General features: G+C 38.4%; 1 non-coding gene across 1 annotated transcript; it reads right to left on the bottom strand.

Annotated features, from left to right (window-relative positions):
* Positions 1-2,358: 2,358 nt before the first annotated feature.
* Positions 2,359-2,431, bottom strand: TRNAA-AGC (transfer RNA alanine (anticodon AGC)). The gene has a single exon. It is a non-coding gene; the product is annotated as a tRNA-Ala (tRNA).
* Positions 2,432-6,518: the final 4,087 nt, after the last annotated feature.

Genomic DNA, 6,518 nt, shown 5'->3' with positions numbered 1-6,518 from the left:
GTGTCCTCATATACATTTGGAACAGTATCCCCCTGGAAAATTGACAATCATAATTATTTAGCAGCCCTCATTATTCCTGAAACGTTTCTCTGCTTTCAAATCTACTTTGTCTGATTATATATATATATACACCACAGCAGTCTTTGATTAATGGTTGCATGAGGTATCTTTTCCCACTCTTTTCTTTCAATCTGTTGTATAACTTTTATTCTTATATATAAGTGTATTGCGGGTGGCTTTTAGTCAGCACATTTATTTTTAACACATTCTGATGATCTCTAGTTTTTACTTAATGCAGTTAGATCATTTACATGTAATGTTATTATAAATAAGTTTTTAGATAGATCTACTATTTAATAATTTGTTAACCTTTGTTCCCTTTGTTTTAATTCTTCTATGTTCCTCTTTCTATCTTGTTTTGGTTTATTTAAATCTGGTTAGTAACTAGTCTAGGGATTACCATATACATATACAACCTTTTCCAGTATATGTAGAATCAATATTTTACCATTCAAATTGAATATACAAACTTCATGAAGAGTTAAGCCCATTAAACTTACCTTTTTATCTTACATATGTAGTATGTCTAGATACAATGACAACTGCATCAGATAAAGTTACAATTTTTGCTTTCAATCATGAAACATAACTTAAGGAACTCAACAGAAGAATAAGAGTCTGTTAGGTCTACCCAGACATTTTCTATTTCTGCTTTTGTTCCTTCATTGATGATGTTCTAAGTTTCCTTCTGGTATCACTTTTCTTATCGCAAATCTTTGCTAATTCTTTTCCAGCAGTCTTGCTAGGATTGAGAATGTATTTATTTACCTTCCGATGATAATGCATTTATTTGCCTTTATGCCTGGAAGATACTTTTGCTCCACATAGCATGTCTTTTTCTTTTGGTACTTACTGAATGTTATGACATTTTTTTCTGGCTCCTGGGTTCCTGATGAGAAATCTACACTCATTCATACGGTATTTTCTCTTTCATTTCCCTTTGGCTGCTTTCAAAATTGTTTTGTATTTTCTTAGTTTTCAGCAGTTTGATTATGATATGTCTTGCTATTTGTTTCTTTGAGTTTATCGTGCTTGACATTTACTGAACTTTAAAAATCTGGTTTATATCTTTTGACAAATTTGATACATTTTCAGCCATTAATTCTTCAAAGTTTTATACCACAAAAATCTTTGTCCTCTTCTTTACAGATTACAATAATGTGAATGTTAGATGTGTTATTTTTAATTTTTCCCTGAGCCTCTGTTCAGGGACAAATAAAATCCTCCTTTTTCTCTGTAGTTCAGCTTATGTAGGTATTCTTGTTCTGTTTTCCAGTTCACTGACTTTTTCCTTAGTCTTCTGCATTCTGTTATTGTGATCATCCAATTAAGCTTTTTATTTCCCCTAAGAGTTTTGGTTAATACATTTTTTTAATTCTTAAGCTTAAATTGGTGTTTATATATTCCAAATATTTGGTGAGACTTTCCATTCACTTCATAAATGTTATCCCATAATTCTAGGAGCATTGTTACAATAACTGCTTTAATGTATGTGTCAGATGATTTTGATACCTGTGTCCCCAGTATTGTTACTCAAAGATTCTCTGTGCCATGTGAATTAAGATCTCCCTGTTTTTTCATATGCTGAATATTTTGGGGTTGTAAACTGGACTTCTTTGGATTATGTGATGAGACACTGTGTCTTGTTGAAATCTTAAGGATAATATTGCTATTTTTGTTTTTGCAGGCACACAATAGCCTTGTGTTCAAGTTCCAAGTACCAACCAGCCTTCCATGTGTTGTTCTTTTGAAGATAATTCTACTTGAAAGCCTTGACACTACTGTTCAGAGATGTCTGGAATGTGTCCAACCCAGTGGTCAGTGAGGACTGGAAAGTTGGCCATTGCTCAGTTCAGCTCTCAGGCTCTTTTTAGGTGAGTTGTTTGGGATTAGAGCCACTTATTCACAGCTGGCAGGTGCGTCCACAAGCTCATGAACAACTTTATGGGTTTGCTTTCTACAGTATCTGTCCAGGCACATTCTAGTTACCTGACACATCCTGGTTTCAGTCCTCTCACCAGAAAGCCGGGGCTGTACTTACCCAGGTGGCACTTTTCACAATTGTCTCACATTCAAGATGCAGGCAGAAACAGGGAGAAAAGAGCAATTGCATACGTCCCTTGGTTTCACAGCTCCTCGAAGAAACAGAAAATTAATTACAAGGTAGACCTACGCTACACTGAATGCCAGGAGGGAGCCATCACCAGCCCTGTATTGTTGCTGCTCCTATATCTTGAACCAAAGCAGTATCCTGCCCTCAGACACTGACTCGGGTTTGGAGACCTAAATAATAAAGCATGGAGAATGTGGGCATCGATCCCACTACCTCTTGCATGCTAAGCAAGCGCTCTACCACTTGAGCTAATTCCCCCCACATCAGGGGAGCTTTATTTATCCTTAGTGGGTGGCCTGGAACACAGGTGATTTCAGGGACTTCAGCGCAAAAGCAGGGCTCTACTAAGAGCAGATCTTTTCATTGATCTGGGCAACAGTGCAGTGTCTACTCATTCTCTGCAAAGAAGGAGGAGAAAAGCGAAGAAGGATAAAGTCACAAAGGGAAAACTTGTGCTGCCAAAATGTCAAGTTTAGGGTATTCCAGGACAGAAAGAGGCATGTCCCAGCAAAGGAGGACCTGCCTAGACCTGCCCAGCTAAAGTGTCACAGATTTTAAAAAATAACTAAATGATTTTGTGTGTGTATGTGTATTGTGTGTGTGTGTGAGTGTTTATAACAGTGGTATGGCATTATCACTTGTTCCTTGTAGCTGAGACTGTCTGGGGGTTGTGAGATGGTACAGATTTCTGAAAGGCAAAAGCTCCTGATGTTTTCATAGCTAGGCCCTTTCAGGAATGAGGCCAGCAGGCTGACCACTCCCCTAGGAAACCCCAAGAGAGTGCTTCTTTCACTTACATCTGAGATATGGGTTGCCTCCTTGCTAAGGGGTGTCATGTACAAGTTACGTGTCCAACTATATGTCAGAGGAACAACAAAATTACAGAGCAGAGCCATAAAGAATAAGAGACAAGATCATATCAGAGTGTAAGAATATGTAAAATATCAGAGTGTAAGAATCAAAATTGAGCTATGCAGAGAAGGAGTTGGAGAAAGCCGGGCTGTTTGTAGGAATTCCTGTGTGAACAAATAAACCTGTTCAATTTAAGTGGAGTGTGTGTGTGCGTGTGTGTGCGTGTGTGTGTCAAATACACATTGAGGGAAGCAGTGATTGAAAAGCCTGGTCACTTAGAGATATGTTGGGAGAGTTTCATGAAAACTTAAGAGAAATTGAAAAATCCTAGGCAAAAGACTTAAATAATTAAAGCAACATGTTAGAGAAAGGTGTTTAGTTTTGAATGTCAGAGCTTGAACTAAGAAAACAGGAATTGGATTTAAAGGGAAAGAAGTCATAAAGATATTAAAGGATTGAGGTTTACCCACATTTATTGTGTCAGCCCCTGAGGTGGATAGCAGGAGTCTTTCCGCAGCACCAGTGCCCATCACACTTCATGGCGCAGAATACATCCTCCTTAAACACCATAGCATGGATAACAACAGAGGTGAGTGAAAAGGAAGACAATGATTCTGGCGATATGCAGGAAGGATCTACAGTATTTGTCAAGACACTGGGTGGAGAGATTTGAGGCAGAGGAGACGAAGACACTGGAAAGTCTTGAGCCTAGTGTTGTAGACACAAAAGAGCTTCTCAGTTAATATTTGATGAATGAATCCACTCATTCATTTGTATTTGTTATGTGAATGAATGTGACAGGAATGCCCTGGTGTGGAGAAAACAGATGGTGAGACTATGTGCCAGAGTAAAGCAAGAGCTCATTGTTTTTGTTTGTTTGTTTGTTTGTTTTAATTTAGAAAGAAATCTGCTTTTCATATCTGGTTTTCCTATTTAAAGCTATGTGATTTGAGGAAAATGGTTTAACTCCTCTGAGCTTTAGTGTCATCTAAAAAATTCGTATAATGCTACTGAGGGAAGCTGAAAAGTCATATAAACCAACTTATATAAAATATAATACATCACACACCGGGGCCTATCATGGGGAGGGGGGAGGGGTGAGGGATTGCATTGGGAGTTATACCTGATGTAAATGACGAGTTGATGGGTGCAGCACACCAACATGGCACAAGTATACATATGTAGCAAACCTGCATGTTGTGCACATGTACCCTACAACTTGAAGTTTAATAATAATAAATAAAAAAATATATATATATATATATAAAATAAACATTCACTTCTATTTCTAATGCTTGGTGCCGAAAAAGTCCTTGTATGTGGAATATTGTTCACCTTTGAGGAATCTGCTCTCAAGAGCTGATGGGGGACTATTTTAGTGCAGTCTGTTGTCACTGGCTATTGTGCTCATTTAGTTGGCACCAACACGTCTATGTGAACATAAAAATAAAATAAAATAAAGATTTGGAGGAATAGAATACAAACACATAGTAAGGTGAGATTTGCACCACAGAATATAGTAAAGGATTTGTGCCTGATTCTTTTTGCAATCTCTTGGAATCATTTTTAGCCTTTATTCTAAGTCCCCAATTATTTTCATCCTTCTCCCAACAAGATTGTTTCTCTCCACCACAGATACTCTGGTCAGGCTCTCTGGTTAACCATCTTGACCTCCTGAGCACTCTGTTTGTACTGAGACCCTGACTTATGTTAAAATGGTGCTCCTCCAGAGCAGGGCTTCCTGCTTTGCCCAAAGAGCATTCAATTTTTCGAGCCATTTAGGGCTCTTTCCTCACCCAGTATCTATGTGAAACCTTAGAGGGAAGTCTATTCTTTCCAGGAAGGTAATCCTGCTGGGTTCTAATCTCAATATGTAAATCCACTGGGGTAACTGGGAAAGAAATCATAAAGATATTAGAGGTTTGAGGTGTATCCACATTTACTGTGTCAGCTCCTGAGGTGAACAGCATGAGTCTTTCTGCAGCTTCAGCCCCCATCACACTTCATAGGAGAAGAAAACGTCCTCCATAAACACTGTAGCATGGATAACAGAAGAAAAAGATTCTGGAGAGGTTATGCGAGAAAGATCTACTGTATTTGTCAAGACACTGGGTGGAGAGATTTGAGGGAGAGGAGACAAAGGCATTGGGAAGTCTTGAGCCCAGTGTGGCAGACACAGAAGAGATTTTGAATTAGTATCTGATAAATGCAAGAACAAATCCACTCATTTATCTATATTTGGTAAATGAATGAATGTTACATGAGTGAGCTGGTGTGAAGAAAACAGATGATGAGACTACGTGCTAAGTGAAAGCAAGAGCTTATGACTTTTTCACTGAGAAAGAAATCTGCTTCTGATATCTGGTTTCCCTCTTTAAAGTTATGTGATCTGAGGAAAATGGTTTAACTCCTCTGAGCTTCAGTGTCATCTATAACACTGGGGTAATAATACTTGGGTAAGCTGGGAAACTATATCGACCAACTTACATAAAAATTAATAAACAGTCAGTATAATTTCTAGCACATAGTGCTGAAAAAGTCCTTGAACATGCAGTATTGTTCACCTTTAAGGAAAAGGCTCTCAAGGTCTAAGGAGAGATATCAGTGCAGTTTTGTTGCCATTGGCTGATTTGCTCATTTATTTTGTAGCAACAAGCTTCTGTGATGATAAAAATGAAATAAAGTTTAAAAAGCAAAATAGACGGTGGAGAAACACAATAGGGATGCATAGCAAGGTATTATTTTCTAGGCAAATTAGATTTGTACAAAAGAATGTAGCAGTAAAGGACTTGTGCCTGATTCTTGTTGTATTATTTTTGAATCTCATTTACCCTATATTGTAATTCCCCAATTGTGGTAATCCTTCTCCCAACAAGATTATTGCTTTGTACTATGAACATTCTGGTCAGATTCTCTGCTTAACCATCTTGACCTCCTGAGCACTCATCTTTGTACTGAGACCCTGATATATGCCCAAATCATGCCTTTCCATAGGAGGGCGTCTTGCTTTGCCCAGGGAACATTCAATTTTTCAAGCCATTTAGGGCTCTTTCCTCACCCAGGGTCTATATGAAACCTTAGAGGGAAGCCTGTTCTTTCCAGGAAGAGAATCCTGGTGGGTTCTAACCTCAACCTGTAAATCCACTAAGCAAGCTCCTACTGAACACCGCTGATGCAAGCTCAATCCCAGAGTCCAGCAGTCCACAGGAGGAAAGCAACCAAAGCAGTAGCTAATGCTTACTGAGCAGTTCCTATTGCTCAGATCCATCTCTAGGTGCTGTGATCCACCCAAAGAATCCCACAGTCTTTATTTCCCATGTAAAGAAAGAAGATTGGAAGAAAGGGAAGTTAAATGATAGCTTCAAAATGACAACTTCCCCGATTCCTCTCCTGAAAACTGAATGTGTCACCTCCACACTGCTGAGTCCTTTACTGCCTAATGATTCTCTCCCAGTAGATATCATCACATGACTTCTTACTTATTTTTCTTATT

Source organism: Chlorocebus sabaeus, chromosome 17 (genome assembly GCF_047675955.1).
Source record: "Chlorocebus sabaeus isolate Y175 chromosome 17, mChlSab1.0.hap1, whole genome shotgun sequence".
Classification (NCBI taxonomy): domain Eukaryota; kingdom Metazoa; phylum Chordata; class Mammalia; order Primates; family Cercopithecidae; genus Chlorocebus; species Chlorocebus sabaeus.
Note: the sequence above shows the minus strand (reverse complement) of the source record. Positions and strands in the feature narration are given on the sequence as shown.